The following is a 17,970-nucleotide window of genomic DNA, read 5'->3' as shown; positions in this document are numbered from 1 at the left end:
TTTTTTTTTTTTTCTTTTTTTTTTTTTTTTTTTTTTTTTTTTTTTTTTTTTTTTTTTTTTCTTTTTTTCTTTTTTTTTTAAATATATTTTTATTTTCAGTTTTTCCTCAGCATGAAACACATCAGTGAGATACACTGAGGCTTCCCTTCAGAGACTGTCCTGGTTTTACCCCAGCCAGCAGCTCAGCCCCACACAGCCACTCACTCATTTTCCCCGGGTGGGATGGGGGAAGAAAATCAGAAGAGTAACAGTAAGAAAAATCATTGGTTGGGATAAAGATGGTTTAATAGGTAAAGCAACAGCAGTGCATGCAAGGAAAGCAAAACAAGGAATTCATTCCCCACTTCTCATGTGCAGGCAGATGTCCAGCCATCCCCAGGACAGTGGGGCTCCATCACACAAAAGGGTGACTTGGGAAGACAAACACTAGCCTTGTGAATGTTCCCCTCTTCCTTCTTCCCCCCAGCTTTGTGTGGTGAGGATGACCTCATATGGTCTGGGATACCCCTTAGGTCACTGGGGGTCAGCTGCCCTGGCTGTGCCCCCTCCTAACTCCTTCCCCTCTCCAGCCTCCTCGCTGGTAGGGTGGAGTGAGAGAGAGGAAAGGCCTTGGCTCTGTGTGAGCTCTGCTCAGCAATAAGGAAAACATCTCTGAATTATTAACTCTGTTCAGCACAAATCCAAAACACAGGCCACACTGGCCACTGTGAAGAAAATTAACTCTACACCAGCCAAAACCAGCACAGAGACACACAGTCTGGACAACAGCAGAACAGTGCAGATATCCCATTAACTGCCTGCCTGAAGCTAATTAGCAGATTTGTTCACTCTGGATCAAGCCTATCAGAAATCACTGCCTTACCCTGTCGGGTAGATTTCGATTTCCAGGTAAATCCATGGAGGGTCATGTTGCAATATGCCTTTGGTATATAAAAGAATGTAGAAATTGTAATGTTGTTTAAAGTGAACGTGCTCCCAAAATGGCCTTGTAACCCTTTGTGTAAACCTTTCTTCTTCCTAGGATTCTCAGCCTTTATCTCTACTTTGGAATGTCCTGAGAGATACCTGAAAGTCTCCCTATTGGTTGTTAACCCTTTCTTGTACTTGGTTGGTTTGTAAGACCTCCTGGACTCCTAATGGTTACATTGTGATCCCCCCAAAAGGTATTTAAGCAATTACCAGAACAATAAAGCTCTCTCTCTGCCTGCTCACCCTGCCAGCTGCTTGTCTCCTGTGATCTCTGTTGGGGCCATGGAGACCTCATGGTGGGAGAGAGGGAGAGGGCACACTCTCCCCCGGAGCTAGAGGTTAAAGGAAAAGCCTCTTGCCTGGGGTTCCCCCTCCCTGTCCACCCTACACATTCGTCAGGGTCAAGCACTGCTCTGTGTGATCAAAGGTGACCAAAGTTGCCTCTAGCTCTATAGGGACTCATCGCATTGTGGAGCTGAAAAGAGGGATGATAAAGGTTTATCTAGCGCACAGTAGTTAAGACTAATTCAGAAGACTTTCTACTTAACATGGCAGCACATTCTCAATCTACTTTACCAAAGCAATGCCTGAAAACTATAAATGAACCAGCTTTAGAGCTCCTACATCAGGTGAAAAACATGGTAGGCAAGTCAAAATACTAATTCGATATAAATTCATACTGGGGCTCAAATGCGGTAACCTGCTAGCCTTTTTTTTTTTTTTTTTTCCCGAAGAGTTAGTACATGGTGGGTGACTGGAAAGAACTGGATGCTTGTGCCACATGCCAGATCAGCCTTGTGTGTCAGGCTGCAGGTGCCTGGTAAAATCATGGTAGCACAGTCTACTTCCAGCCACAATTGCAGCTCTTCCGCCTTAATTTGGTACTAGAAAAGAAGGTTGCTTCCTAATTGCTGACACACGTCTGCTGATTATGTTCAGAGCCTTGAACCTATCTGTATCCTACACCACAATACTGAGGGGAGCAGCTCTGCTTAAACGTACAAATAATTTACCAGGTGTATTGCAAAAGTGACTAATGATTTCTTGGAGCCTGCTGATGCTCCCTTAGCCACACAATTATCTCCCCCAGCTGCTTTTATACAAAATGCTGGGATTCTTATTGGGCACCAGTAAGGAGCTGGCAAAACGTCTGTTCTGTTACATACTGTTCTTGAGCACCTTAATTTATGGGGCTGGTTTAGGTCAGGACCACTTAGAGATACAAAGGAAACTGTCAGCAGCTTTTACCTGGGATTTTGCAAGAACCTGCTTTCACTAATGAGATTTGTCTTCTATTAGTTACAATGATTTCCTCTACTATCCCTTATTTCCTCAACCTAACCTCTCTCAGCTACTTGCTTACCACGATAAATATTCACAAACCTGGGAACATGAAGTGACTGGTTTTTTATTAGATTGCAACCGATGTACATAAACTATATCCTTATGCATAATTTTCTGTTGGCTCCTCTGAGTGCACTTATTTTAACAGGAATGTAAATGCTTTCTTGATGACCAGGTAATTTAAAGACCACAGGGAGGTATACAATACAGTATGCCAAAAAATACCAACACAAAACTACTAAATAAGAAAACCCTGGACATTTTCAGAGTCTGGGGAAAGCAAAGAGTTCTTCAGCTGTGTTTTATTTGAAAGCTTTTAAGAGGTTAACTGTCAGCCTGGGATGTAAACAACGGAAAGTAAAGGTGTTCCTGGAGCCAATATCTGATTTATTTAGAATAAATAAAGGACTACAACCAGCTGAAATCATCTTCCTCCTTTGGTAAATTTGGCAAACATGTTCGCAAGAGGTTTTTTGGGGTGTTTTTTCTTGGAATGGAAAATTTTGAAAACTGTTTTGAAAAAATAAAAGATACTGGGTAGAAGGAGCTGGTGGGGTGTCATGGTAAGGCACTGAGGCTGCACCTGAGAGGAGAGTCTGGCAGAAACTCAGCTGTGCTCTCCTTTTCTCATGAGAACTCTGGAGCCTGTAAGGTGAATCAGCTGCTGTGAGATTTCAACTGCACACACATAGACTTTGTCCACTCTGTTACATCAATACTGCATGATACAGGAGAACTCAGGAACCTGACTCTCATTATGCCACTGTGCTGGTCCAAGAAAGGGAAGGATGGGATTGGGAGAAGGAAAGATAAGATATGCCCTTTAGTGATGGGGGGTGGGGGGGGTGTACAGCTCAACAGTGCACATAGGTTTGCATTCACAATGAACTGCTGCATTCCACTGGCTCATGAACGTGCATCTGGGGCTAAACCCTGCAAAATAACTCATCAAACACACATATCCTCTTGCAAGGCATTCAGGAAGGCTGATTCTGTCCTCAGGGTTAAAAGTGGAAATAGCTAGAGGCTAATAGTCCATTCTCCATCCTTTATTCCTCATTCCTCCCTGAAGCTGAATCCCAGCACAATAACTTTGGCAGGAGACCCTTTTGTGTAGTCTAGCAAAGGAAGGGAAGAATTAATCTCTGTATCTAAAGCAACAGGCCAGGTAGTTCTGGCAGGAAATGGCCAGGCAGTGCCCAGGCAGTCACAGGCTGCTATGTGCAGCCCCATCACTAATCTGACTGAAATGAGAATGTGGTAAAAAGGAAAGAGAGAATATTGTTGTGTGCTACAGAGCACAGAGCTGAATGAAGATTGGCCATCTGTTTGAGCTGGGTATTTCCCACTAGTTTAGAGATAAGCTACTCCCTGGCAATATGTTCAGCAATTCAAGAAGTCCCATGAATGCACTTCCTTTATGCTTTATGACTCCTCTGAAGGAGCAAGTAGCACCATTTTCTGCCCTGGAGGAAGCAAAGTGTGCTGGGATGCTGATGGCAATGGTCAAACTTTTCTGGACTCAAGGCTCCTACAGAAGCTTTGCCATTCCTCAGCGTAGCAAGAGCGCAGGGGATGGTTCATGGGAGTCCCTGTTAAGTTACAACTCCAATGCCTAAACATAAAAATAAAGGTCTTGCATCTATCATGGCACTTGTGAAAAAGGAAAACAATGCTGCTTAGTTGACATAAAATAGATTTAGTTTTCTGTGAGTCTTCCAACCTCTTTTACCTCTGTCCTACTGCTACAGAACAACGGTGGGACCAGACTAAAGTGTGTTCTGTAAAGTATCTATTCAGTGCAGCCAGTAGGTGCCTCTATCTGTAGAATACACATTTATAAATTACAGTGATTACCTGGCAGCAGTTTGGCTTGAATTTTGCTTAGTCCATTGGACATGCTGTGCTTCATTCTGTTGCAAACTACTGTCTTGCAATTTGCAGAGAAATTTTATAGCCTATGGGCTGAAACCTAATTCTTCCAAACCTGTACGGCATCTACAACAGCAGCCAGAACAGTTGCCTAAAGAATGATACACCAAGAGTATCATTCTCTGTTTTTGAGAGCAAAGATTTTTGAAAGCCTTGCCTACAAGAGGAGCTTCCACAGTGAGTTTTCATCTTGATTTGAAGCTCAAAAGAGAGAAAAGCTGGCTGGATTTCAGATCCATCCTATTACTATGATCAAAAAGGGCACAGAAGGGAGAGCGTATCTAAGGTTCTTCTCACTTAGTGAAAGTGAACAGAACATGCTGACTTAAGAATTACAGTTGTCCAACAGCTAAATTTCTTTCTTGTACACCAGCTTCTTTGGCAGAAAGAAGATGTTTAAAGAGGTCAGGGAAATCATCTCTTGAAAATCTTCACTAGAGACAATATTAAAAAAGTTATAGCAAAAACTAGTGGTTTTTAGTTTGGTTGTTGCTTTAAAAAGATTTTTTTCTGTTCTGTAGGCATGCACTACTGAAGTTTCTAAAAGAACTTCCATCCTCCTGCTCTTTTGAAGCACCTTCTGATACAGCACTTGAGATGTGGATGAGGATGTGAAAAGTGCATTTGATCAGCGTCATAATTGCTGGTGTGACCTTATTTGATCAGAGAGTCTCTGGGGGTTTAAACTTCCTTACAAACTCCACAGAGATTTCTGTAGCAGTGACATACTGCATATTATAACAAACATATCAGAGGACTTTGAGAGAAAAAATAGTTAATGAAAAAGATATAAACTCACAGTATTACTAAACCAGTAAAGCCTATTTCATGACAATTTGTTGAGGACAGAGACTTGTTATACTTCTCATAGAATATCCTGAGTTGAAAGTGACCCATTGGGATCATTCGGTCCAACTCCTGGCCCTGCACAGGACACCTCAAGAATCACACCCTGTGTCTGAGAGCATTGTCCAAATGCTCCTTAAACTCTGTCAGCCTTGGTGCTGTGACCACTGCCCTGGGGAGCCTGTTCCAGTGCTTGACCACCCTCTGGGGGAAGAACCTTTTCCTGATATCCAAACTAAACCTCCCCTGCCTCAGCTTTATGCTGATCCCTTTTCCCTTTCCCCTACCACTTTTCTTTTTGGGTCTAGTTCATCAGGGTAAATAAAAGCTGCTTCAATTTTCTTTGAGGGGAATAGGTGGTGTTGGCATTTTAAGTATCTTGATTACTTTTTAAAATAAAATTATAGAAAGCTTCTATGTGTTCTATTGTTACTCTATCTAGAAAAGCCAGCTATGAATAGGAAGATAGATCTTCAGCAGCATAACAGTATTTCTCTTCATATAGTTCTGATAAAACAAAAGCCATGCAAAACCCCAAAGTAGATTCAGATCTAATTACCTGAAGATTTTCTAGTGCTCACCAAGGTGAGACTTGAGAGTCTGCCTTGATTTTCCTAAATTTTAATTTCTCAATTAAAAAAGACTCAGTTGGAAGTTTTTCCTGGGCTTTCGAGAGAGCACCTCAGGATTCATGCTCTTCAGGCACAGCATGATGAAGTGAAATTAGCAGACCACGTGCTGTTTTATAAACCATGCTCTTAGCCCCCGCTAGAGTCTATGTGTTGCTGAAGGAAATCATTTATACTTGTATACCATTGATACTAACAGGAGCTATTTCATGCTGCCAGGAGACCAAGTACCCACACAGCCTGTTGTGCATCTAACCATGGAAACAGCAGTTTGGTCTGCCCAAGACTCAGAGCTTTGCCACAGCCAGTTCAGAATCTTCATCCAAATAAAACAACTTCCAAGCTGCTCACAACAGGAGCTCAGATTACTGTTGTTACAAGTATGATCATACACTGATACCTCTTTGTAAATCCACACAGAGGGACATACATTACTAAAAATTGACAAAATAAGTAGGCTATTAAGGTAATTTCTATCTGAAGACATTTTAAACTAACCCAAATGCTTTTGCAGTTTAGAGTGCCAAATAACTGCAAGAAGATCATCACTTGGGAGACATTTCTTCTTTTCCTGTCATTTGTGCTATTCAGAAATACACACATTTGGATGAGTTACTTCAGCAAAGCTCTCTTCTAAACTGTGCCTCAAGAACTAACTCATGCTCATTTGCCAGTTCTGTGCAGTTTGTCTTTAATAATAGAGATACTCAGGTCAATTTGATAGCCTTATAGCAGATAGGCACTTTTTATCCAAAAAGTTTAGAATACCTCTATAATACAGAGATCTAAAGGCTTTCATAATTGCCTTTTTTTCCCCCTAAAAGCAATATCCAGCGTGGTCTTCAAAAAATAACTTCATAAGAAGCCTGAATCCCATTTGATAAGCTGGACAGAGTTGCAGGTTTTTGACTTGACAGTGAAAATTTTACTTGTGCTTATGAACACAATTCCCAGCATGTCCCTACAGCAGAAATAGGGATTTCTTGAAAGCAGCGTTTCCCTGAAGATTTACAAGCTCGTTAATAGCATATTAATTCTTTTAGAATTCTGAGGGTTTTTTTACGGAACCTATCCCTGACCAAACATCCCTTCTTCAGTGATGGGTTATTTTGTTGTGGTGGGTTTTTTTGTTTTGTTTTGTTTTGTTTCATTCTTTGCTATTATTGTGCAAGGATTCCCTTTTAATATAGACCATTTAGCATTAAAATACATGTGATAATCACCTCCACCTTTACACCATCTCATGGTCCCCTTTCCACATCCTGCTCTTCCTCCTGCGTTTCTCACTCTACCTCTCCAGAAGGCTGCAAATTCAAACATTACACTGCTTTTTAGCTTCATCATTGGTTCAGAATTTCACACATTTTCTGATCTGTGTCAGTTATTTTATAATCCCATCTTTCTATGTAGTGAAGTTTGGGGATCAAACTTTCATCTATCCATAGTTATTTGATGATTGGTGCTTATACATGTATGTCTTAAACATTTCCATTCCCCCTGAAAAGAATTTAAAACATTATAGAACATGTGCATTCTACAGTTCATATATATCATATTTTGTTCTACCTATGAATTTTGATATGTTTTTATGTGATAACTATTTACTTATTATACACCCTTCTCACACTGCAATAGCTGGTTCTTCTAACATGGGTTTCTTATCCTTTTTGCTGGTTTTTTTTTTTAGTAACCCACTAATAGAACACAGACATAAGGTACTTTCACATAGGGGGAGAAAATCCTGGTGCTACAGCTCTGCATTTGTAACACTACCATGAGATTTCATGATTTATTCTGCACATTTATCAACAATTGTTCCAATTACTTGGAAGGTAAATACAGTGATGAGTACTTATATTTTATGATTTCTAACTACTCCTTTATGTTATGATTTAAAAGTCTTATACGTCTTAAAAAAGCAGCTAAATGCTGTATGAATTTGATATTCTCTAATTAACTACAATATTGCTGTTGACTTCACTCAGCAAAATGTGGGGCTCCAGGAAGAAAGGTTTCTGCTCACGAGCACTAAAAGCACAGGTATCACTCTGGAGTGTTTTTTTTCTTCAATATAGAAGTATAGAAGCTGATTATATCCCATGTCCGTAGTTATAACTACTGTCTCTACTGTGTATTTTTAAAAATATAAATAAAATCTCCTTCACTCCATTTTCAACAGCATTTACAGCTTTACAGTTAAAAGCTTTTTACTGCCACTTGAGTGTATGTTTTCACCAACAAAAACTGAGAAATGCTGGCTAGTTAAGTTAGCTCAATCACAACTGGAAATGGATCTTGGCTTTCTCTTTGGGTTGGTTATTTTGCCCATGTCCCTCAAAAAAAAAAATTCATAACCAACAGAGGAAATATAATAGAATGCTAAAAAAATACAGTAAAATATAAATTGCATCCCTATTTTTACTGTTCTTCCCTTGTGGGTCTCACCAACCTCTCCAGCAGACCACCCTGTGAAACAGTCCCATTCCACAGTAGGAAAGAGAACATTTGTGTTTCTGTATGATGAGTAACAGAATTCATTGCAGTATCCATGTCTTGCCAACAAGCCATGATATCCATTTTGTATCACTCTGGGAATAATTATGGCTAAAAACAGCTGAACCAAATTCCACTCTTTTGCTCTCTCTTTCTCCCCATCTATCCCAGATTCCACCATGTTCAGATCCTGGCCTCAGGTGTGTATCTAAATCTTTCTACAGTGTTTTCCTGTGTCTTTTTCTGAAGGTTATAGACCAGTGCAAAGTTCCCAAAGATATTACACCATTTACCCTTTCATTTTTATCATCTCTTTTGAGATGATAATTTACTCTTTAATTTCTGGAAAAACTGCAACACAGTGTTCATTTCAGGGATAAATCAGCTATTTCTACCAATAAATGCTACAAAACTTTATGATCTTCATTCCAGGGCCACCTCCTCTGGAGAAAGGTTTATCCCAGCATCTGTAAAATTTTTACCACATGCCTGACACAAGATCATGGTGTAAATTAGGATACAGAAAAGGCAGCCGAAATATTTTCCATAGACAAGGAAAAAACTAACAAACATGGATATACTAAGGGATATTTTGGTAACGTTAACACTCCAGTGTTAATTTGCCAGTTTTAAAATGCAAGACTAGAAATTGAAAAAAGAAATGGGTAAAGATAAAACACTCCACTTTCTTCTTATTCTTAGGACTTATTCTCAAGTGCCAGGCTGACAGAGGAAGAAGGGTAGGGAAATGACATAGGAAAGCCCTTGGAGGAAAGTGCATTGTCCTTAAAGAAAGATCTGTGTAGCAGATGCAGAAGAGAAAATGGAGTGTCTTGTTGGCATTTCACTTGATTATATTTCTAACTCCTCTACCTAAGACCACTCACCAGAAAGCAAGAAAGAAGAAAGTTTGGGTTTTTTTAAGGCAGAGTTTTGTACTGTAAACAAGCCTAGTTCTTTACAGTGAGTTCCATTACATTCCTGTGTTAGCATTTAGAAAAAGAAGCATTGTCTCCATTAGGTTTTGGGTGGTTTACTTTCAAACTCATTTGATCATCAATTAAAATTACACTGCCAGGTTGTGTTTCTGTGTGGGGTAATAAGTCCTTTCAAAAGCTGACTACATTGTTCCCTGTAATCCTCAAACATGTAAGTAAAGAGGAAATCATTGAAGCGTTTGAAAATTGGATCATAGCCTGAAAATCTGCAAAGCAGTATATGCTGCTGTCTACAAGGATGGAGAAACAGCACAATTGATACAATTCCAGATGGCACTAGAATTAAATGAATCAAAAAGAACTCATTAATTTTTAGTTTATATAAAGATGGAGCCAAACAGCAAAGGAAAAATTCTAAAAGGAATTGTGAGGTGGGATGGAAAAGGGATAAGTCAAACTTAGAAATTTTTGCATAATAATCACAGAAAGAGAGAATTAGGAAAACAGTTGCTTGGGTTTTTTTCATGTTCTTTTCATTTTTGAGTGGGAGATGAAGAGGTTTTTTTCATATGCAATTTTTATTCATAATATATGGAAAGTCATAAGAGGACAAAGGGAAAATCTGATTCCAGTCAGCAAGGACATTAGATTTCCTGAAAAAAGGGATTAACTGAAAAATAATAAGGAGAAAAAAAAATGAAAAAGAGATCCTCTCCCCTCTGTAAGACCTTGCATTTTCTGTAGGCTGTAAGCCAAGTCAGAGAGGTATGCAACACTAGAGCTTACCAGGAGAATAGAGTTCCTCTTCAAAGCAGAAATGCCTTGAGGTCCAGCTTTAATGCCCAGTGTGTGACAGTGATTGTTACACAGCACTAGGAAATGAGGAAATACGTACACCTCTCAAAAGGTGAAAGGTTTTGGCTCAGATTCTGCTCTCAAGCCAAACAAATGCACAGTAATTCATGCAGTTGTACACAGAGATGGGGTTATGGGCATTCAGCTCTGATGTATGAGACCTTTGAGTGAGGTTCTCAGTCATGAACTGGATCTCAGACTGGATAACATGGGGAAACTCCTATGAGCTTCAGGGACAGCGTGGCCCTGATGAGACTGAACAACGCCTGTCAGTGTGGGCACAGCTCTTTACACTTGCTAGATCCCTCAACAGCCCTCACAGCATATACAGAGACAACACGGAGAAGCAATTTCTTCTCTGCCAATTTGGCCATCAAAACTCTCTCTTCACCACTGACCATGTCTGTGTAATGCACTTAAAAAGATCTGTTCCACATCCAAAGCCAAAAGTGTGGGAGCAAATGTAAATGTATTAATGTAAAAGAATGTACTACCTGGGACTGAAGTAGCAAGGATATGCTTCGATATCATAGCCAGAGTAGAATCATAAACACATCATTTCATTTAAACTGGAGCGCTGCACACTATTTGTTCTGTTGCAGATGTCAAGAACTATAATTCATTTTATTACGGAATAGCTATGACATTGCTGCCATTAACAACTCACAACTGGCTATAGTTAGTAGAGGAGTACAGAGTCCCAACCTCCTTTTTTACAGTGGAAATATCAGAAATACTACTTCCAGCCCAAGTATCCAAGGCACTGTAAGAAGCAGCTAAAAGCAATTAGCATTTCATTATGACATAATCATAAAAGAAGCATAATTGTTCTCTTATTGATACTAACAGACATATAGATAGATCTGTTATGCCATGCAAAAATGACTGGCAGTAGTTCTCTGTTTTTAGAAAGCAGCAGGATAGCACATATCTCTCTCTTCCCTACAGCAAAACAGCCTTTTTATATTTGAAACTGAAAACATGCCTTGGACTATGAGGCACTGCTCTGCATCCTCAAGTTAAATTCACACGTAAAGGAAAACCAACAGCCTGCACCACAACCTGATGGGGGCGCTGGGCACGGAAAGCCACCTGATCTTACTCAGTGACATGTGTCTCTCCCCTCCTGGAGGCACATTTATATCTGCATGGGTAAGATGTACCTTTACTCTTCCTATTGTTCCTGAAATGCAGAAGCCTGCATTATACAGGAAGGATGAATAGACTGTTATAGCACTTCAGCTTGGAAATAAATTAACAGCTCTGCAACCCTCATTTTCCATATCCAAGGTTACCACTCGTGTTTTTCATGAATGCTACAGTTTACTTGCTTCGTTCTTGTTTGCTTGCTTCATGCACAGAAAAAGAGACATTAAAAAAAATATGCATTACAGACAGTTGCCATTTACAAATGAGGACAGAAGGTTAGGTGCCAGTGACAATTTTGCCAAGTATCTTCCATCTCAGCACAATCTGTGCAAAGGGCTTAGAGGAAGCTGAGGCTCGTGGCAGCTGATGTTTATGGCTGTAATTACAGTCCTGGATCACAAACCCTGCCAGTGCCAGTTTTTCCACACATAACCTGGAGGGACAAAAGTGGCAAGAGATGTTTGGGGAAAGCAGAAAGGCAAAGGGGATTCCCATGTTTAGAAAATTATAAAATCCACAGTTAAAATTATGCCACAGATCACATTCAGCATGAAGCAAGTTATAGGGTAGCTCCTAATTTTGGAAGCAACATGGGGCCAAGCCTTGTCTTTCCAAGAGGCTTGCAAAGTGTCTTGCAAAAAGGATCTTGGTCTCATGACTGAAGATATTTGGGGCCATCAAAAAGAGGTAGGACTTGCTGTAACTTGAAATATTATCTAAAATGTTCGGATTTACAATGACAGCATGAAAAAAGGCTTCCCAAACTCTGCTATCTGATGGAGAAAACCCTATTTTGGAAATATAAATCCATTAAATCCCTAGAGCCCTTTTGCAGTAATGGCTCTAAGGTTTTTGAACCACAGAGACATGCATTTACTTTGCCAGTGCTTTGGGCCAAAACTACAACTAATGAGACCTGCAGTTCCACTGATTTCAGCTGACCTACAGTGTCATTAACACACCTGCTGAACTATTTGGCATGTGGAGCAAACACCACACAAAGGAGGCACGTTTCAAACCTCAAGATGTACTCAAGCATTCTAGAGAGCATCTTATAGGCCAGGACAAGCATTTTTATATATCTAGCATTAATATTAGATGCTAGACTAAAAAGAGGATGGTTTGAAAAAACACTATAAATAATGAGTCTCCTGTCTATACTAATAATTTCTTATCTATCAAACTGTGAAATGGAGAAACTATAAACAAATGTTTCAAGGGCTAAGTACAAACATATTTTTAGAAGTTATGACTCATAAAAATGGCATAAATACTCTTGAAAACGTTGTGGTTTGAAGTGAGGACACTTCAGGAAGAAAAAAGGTATCAGTTAAGGAACAAAACGTGACTCAGAAGAGCCAGGTAGGAAATGAGACTAAAAAGAAAAGGCAAGACTACAATCATCAGCTTCCCAGGTGCCCTGAAGAGCAGAGGCAACTGAAATTTTGAGCTAAACAGAACCTGATTTACTCTTCTTTTTCCTAATATAAACCCTAACCCTTTGCTTTATGGGATCTCATCTGTTCTCATCCTTGAGAGTGCTCTTAGGTGACTCAAAAGAGCCATAAAGCACATGGGTAAATAAACCAACCAAAAAAACCTGCCCACACTCCTCAGGTAAATAAACCAACCAAAAAACCGTGCCCACACTCCTCAGAACCTTGCTGCTTTGGGCAGGCTGACTTGTCCTCAGAATTTGGGTCTGTGTTTTATCAAACTGGAGTGTTACAGAGACTGGCACTCCCCAGATTTCCTGATGAGTTGTTTCCCATATGTAAGGCAGAACCCCTCTGAGGAAGGAAAGCCAGCAGGGCAACACCTTGACACCAAAGGTGATTCTGAATTGTTATATCCTGCAGTGGCAGGTCTCCCAAATCCCTAAGGGATCTCCTATGTTTTCAAAGAAAGGATAAGGGTTACCAAGATGAAAGTTTATTCATCAAAACCCTCACTCTGAAGTTCACCAGGTAAATGTTGTGGAAACTTCCCTTTACCTGCTGGATAACATTTTTCAGAATTCAGTACCATAATTTCTATGTAGGCTATCAAAAACATCAAGCACCAGGAAAGAAAGCTTTACATAAAAGTGCAGGAGGCAGGAAATCTGACATCACTATTTTTTAAAAGAAAGAAAAATTACATATGAGAATTCTGCTGAAGAAGACAGAGGAATTCGATTTTTCTAGAAGTACAGGGCAAGGCTCTGGGTGTAGTACTTCTCTGAGCACCAAAAAACATGTTTGAAGACATATGCAAACGCCATCATATCCATAGACTATGTATAAAACAGATGTACAATACTGCTAAGGCTTCCTCTTAAGAGTCTGTCCCAGTGGACTGACAATATTTAAGTGAAGTAGCTCCATTAGTTATTGCAGATACTTGTTTCTTTAGTAATAAATCAGGCTGTAGAAATTCAGCTAAAATGCCATCAAGTAGCACTGGATTCAGATATGCACAAAGTCAGGCAGTTATTTTTTGTTTAGCATTTACTAACTTTCCTGTTATGTATTTTTTAAATATTTTATTCACAAGAATAGCTAGGAAGACCAAAGGTTTTACAAACCAATATGCATATTTAAACCAAATGTAATAGCATGATCCATTTTTAAAAAGCTTGTGTCCGTCTCAGAAAGGCAATAAAGCACACATGCTGCTCTAATCATGCCCAAGTGGTTTGTTAACTTGATGCTTAAGAAATACATACACAATCCAGGACTTTACTGACTGGGAATTGGGACTCACTTCGATTTCAAAGGGGAAGAAATGGATAGAGCATCTTTGCAGAGTAGAGGAAGGATTTAACATTCTAAGGTGTATTGGGTTTTTTCCCCTCCCTTTCTGAACTCTCACATGCTACCATATGTACACCCAGGGCTACTAAAGTTCTTCTCAATACCCAGAGGATCCCCTGGCAGGTGAGGGTAACAGCAGACCTAATAAAATGCCTCAATACTTGGTCTGAAATGGCTTTCCAAAAATTTCAACTCTGGAAAATTACATTAAAAACAGAAGAAAAAAAAAAAAAAAACCAAGCAGATGACCAAAATCCCTGAGAGGTACCTGATGTCTCTGATGTTGATTTTATCATATTGTTTTGGCAACTTGATCTGCTCTGTCAATAATTTTAGATATTGACAAAATACCCCCTTCATCACAGAGAGTTTACAAAATAGAACCAAGGTGCTTCATTCTAGGAGGCAAAGTGGTTGTGAACATTTGTATAAAACCCTTTCAGAGTGGAAATTTCTGTATTATATTTGTACTTATAGGATATTTGATCATCTTAAAAAAAAGAACGGAGTTTTGCCTGAGTGATGTCTTGGGTTCAGGAAAAAGATGCCCTGGGTGTTAGGATTCTCACCAACATGGTGATGTAGATCTCAGCCACAAGAAATTCTCGTAATTGTCTCCTCATGGATTTTACCCCTTCCCAGGGCAACCTCAGTAATCCATGGCTGATTCACTAAGATCTACAAACTCACTGTAATTACTGGTATTTCTATATTTTTTTCATACAGAGGCTGAAAAAAACAAACTCTAAATGGAATGATACCACACAGCAGAATATCTATATTTTATGCTCTTGGTATGCTTAGAATTTAGCATGACATATATAATTTCTTCTATTTATTCACTTATCCTGAATTCACGTTAGATAGAAGGTAATTTCTGTTTCTCCTCAACTGGATTAACTTAATGCTGCACTGTTTTGTTTAAAATTACATATTGTCACAACAAGCCCAAAAGATGAGTTACTTTCTACCAATATGCTTGAGGTTCTTACATCCATTCTTAAATTTCCAGTTAGCCAAGCAAAACTTTATACATAGTATACTCTAAAAACAGCAGGGACAGATTTTTCATTCTTATGAAAGAAATTTTGCTTTATGATTATTTCCTCCAAAATGTTCATTACACACAAGATTGACTTTAGACACATTCAGATAGACAGTAAATCTGTGCTTGTGCAAGTGGTTTATCTTTCAACTGTTGTTTAATAATTTAAGCCTTAACTTTTGCAATCACACAGCTCATAATTCACTTCAAAATTTTATGCATAAAAAATTCCTTCTTGCCCTTTGCTTGGCTCAAGAACAATGTCCTTGCCTGACAGAACAGAGTGCTTTCTACAGCAGTTGGGGACATGTTTACCACCAAGTCTTCTGATACAGGGAATGTGTATCAGTCACAGTCACCACTTGTCCTACAGATGTTAGCTGTACGTTTTACAATGCAAGGACTAAAAAATTCTCCCCAAATCTCTGTGTCGAGCTTTAGCCCCCCTCAAAAAAAAAAAAGGCTATGCTTCTTTTTCTCCCTCCTTTTCTTTTTTTTTTTTTTTAAGGCCATGAAATTACAGCTGCAAATACTGTTTTTTCATACAGGTAGTTACTTACAACGTGTTAGGAGACAATGGCACAGAATTATAAAAAAAAAAAAGTGATACAAAAAAGATGAAAAAGAAACTGGAACCCTATTTTCTTTACATACAGAATTCATTTTAAAACATGTACATAACCTTACTAAAATTGTAAGTAGCATTTTGTAAGTATTCTTTTGCTTTCAAAATGCTTGACATAAATCTATTAAAACCTCTAAAACCACACAAATAAACTGTTGATGTTACTAAGCTAAATAATTCAGTGTCAGGAAACAGAGTAAAATGCAAAACCAAATATTAAACTAACTCTGCAAATCATATATCATGTATCACAATGGAAATTATAGGTGGGTTAGGGTTTTGACCAAACCAAAAAGAAAAGTTTACAATAAAGTAAGTGCTTTCATTATCTATTTTTCTGAGAAAAACAAAAACTGTTTGAATCTTTCTGAGCCATATAAAACATCCTGGATAACAGCAGCTTTACCAGGCACAGAGATGCCAACCCGGTCCCATAGCTTATAGAAACAAACCTGGTTACAGTTCATTATTCACTAACACAATTATTATTCATTCTTTTCAAACATTATAACCTCAGAGTCATATTATTTTTGGTATTTGTAAAGCCCTCATTTTTTTCCTAGTCTTTGTTTTGATGGCTACAATTTTTAATATATGTAAAATATAACAGAACTCCTTCCCTTAAGTCAGGCTAACCTGATACAGTTAATGAATCTGAATTCAACCAACTAATAGGCTAATTCTACACAGATCTATTTTTATTAGGGGGGGCTACTCATTGCAGTACATACAGTGAAGAAGTTCAGACTGCTAGTAAGTCCCTTGTTCATCAGGAAGTGAGTGGCATCCCTTTGGGAGGCAGGCCAGAACCAGGCCTGGGGCTCTTCACAGACAAACTGAGTGGCAAAGGGATTAACCAGGGGATACAGAAGTTTCTCGGGATGCACTAAGCTCTCTTCAGGCTGGAGAGGCAGGCAAAAGACAAGGCCTAGTTTGGCTCCACACAGAGCTATGTATTGGTCATGTAAGCAGAGAAAGAGAAAATCCCCAAATCACCCAGTTTACAAGCTCCAGATCTCAGTAAGGGTACATGCAAGCCTGCTGGTCAGTGTGGTGAGTGACTTAGTGACAGCAGACACCAATGGAGCTGAGGTAAACACCACCTTTGCCTTGCTCTTCTCCAAAAAAGGCCTCTTGGTCAACAGGTTCAAAGATGGACTATCAGTAACATATGAGAAAGTATTTGAGATTGATCCTTAAAAGTCACTGGTCACTGGGATCTGACAAGTTAGATCTAAGTGTGTAGAAAACAGAGTGTGTTGTTTAAAGGCCATTCTCTGTCATTGTTAGACATTCACAGAGACCAGGAGAGACATCCAACAGCTGGAGAAAGTGTCTCCAAAACTGTCAGAAGACGACTCAAGTAATTCAGAAAATCATGGAGTGAGTCCCCTCAGAGCACCTATTTGGGGACAAAGAAGAGAATAAAGTGATTTGAAACAGTTGGCACAGATTTATTGAGGTTAAATTATACCAAACTAACCTGATTACCTTCTATGATAAAAAACCCACATCTGTGGATGAGGAAAGAGTTTTAAATATCAATTCTTTTGACAAGGCTTTCAACACCATCTCCCACATTATTCTTCTAGGTCATTACAGTCTGGAAGGATGGACTTAAAACAATGGCTGGATGATCAGGCGCAGAGGGTAATGGTAAATAGGCTGCCTGTAACAAGTGAAGCACTGCAGGGATCAATCCTGAGGTCTGTACTACTTGAAGTCTTTAATGATGCCATTGAAAAGGTGACAGAATGCAGGCTTTTCAAATATGCAGATAATACCAAGTGAGGGCAACCATCAATATGCCTGAGGGCAGGGCTGCCTCAAGGACAATCTGTATAGGCTTGAGGAGCAGGCTGAAAAAAGACCTTTTCCTCCATGAAGAAAGCCCAGTAGTACACCAGGTTTCTCAGAGAGGTTGTTCCATCGGTCGTTGGAGACTTCCAAGATGCGACTGAATAAAGCTTTGAACAACCTAGTCTGACCCTAGAGCCAATTGCTTAAAGCAGGATGTTGGACTATAGCCTTCCTAAGGTCCCTTCCAACCTGAACTTTGCTGTGATCCTATCCTACCTGCAACCTCTTGCAAACTGAAATGCTTAGAGTACTTCATTAGCTGTCTTTGGATTTGATAGACAACAGCACCAGGCACTTGTCTTTTGCCCATGGCCACAGGTTTCTCTGCTGCAAATGTAGAAGTTGGATAGGGAGAGGGACTCCAGGGCTAGGGGTTTTTTCCCTTTACCTGGAGGGGAGAGTGCCCTCCCCCTCCCCCAACCATGCGGTCCCCATGGCAGAGACCACAGGACACCAGCAGCAAGGAGAGAGCAAGGGAATTTATTGTTCT

This window comes from Empidonax traillii, unplaced genomic scaffold (genome assembly GCF_003031625.1).
Source record: "Empidonax traillii isolate 1590-97213 ecotype Southwest subspecies unplaced genomic scaffold, ASM303162v1 scaffold529:size437047, whole genome shotgun sequence".
Lineage (NCBI taxonomy): Eukaryota > Metazoa > Chordata > Aves > Passeriformes > Tyrannidae > Empidonax > Empidonax traillii.
Note: the sequence above shows the minus strand (reverse complement) of the source record.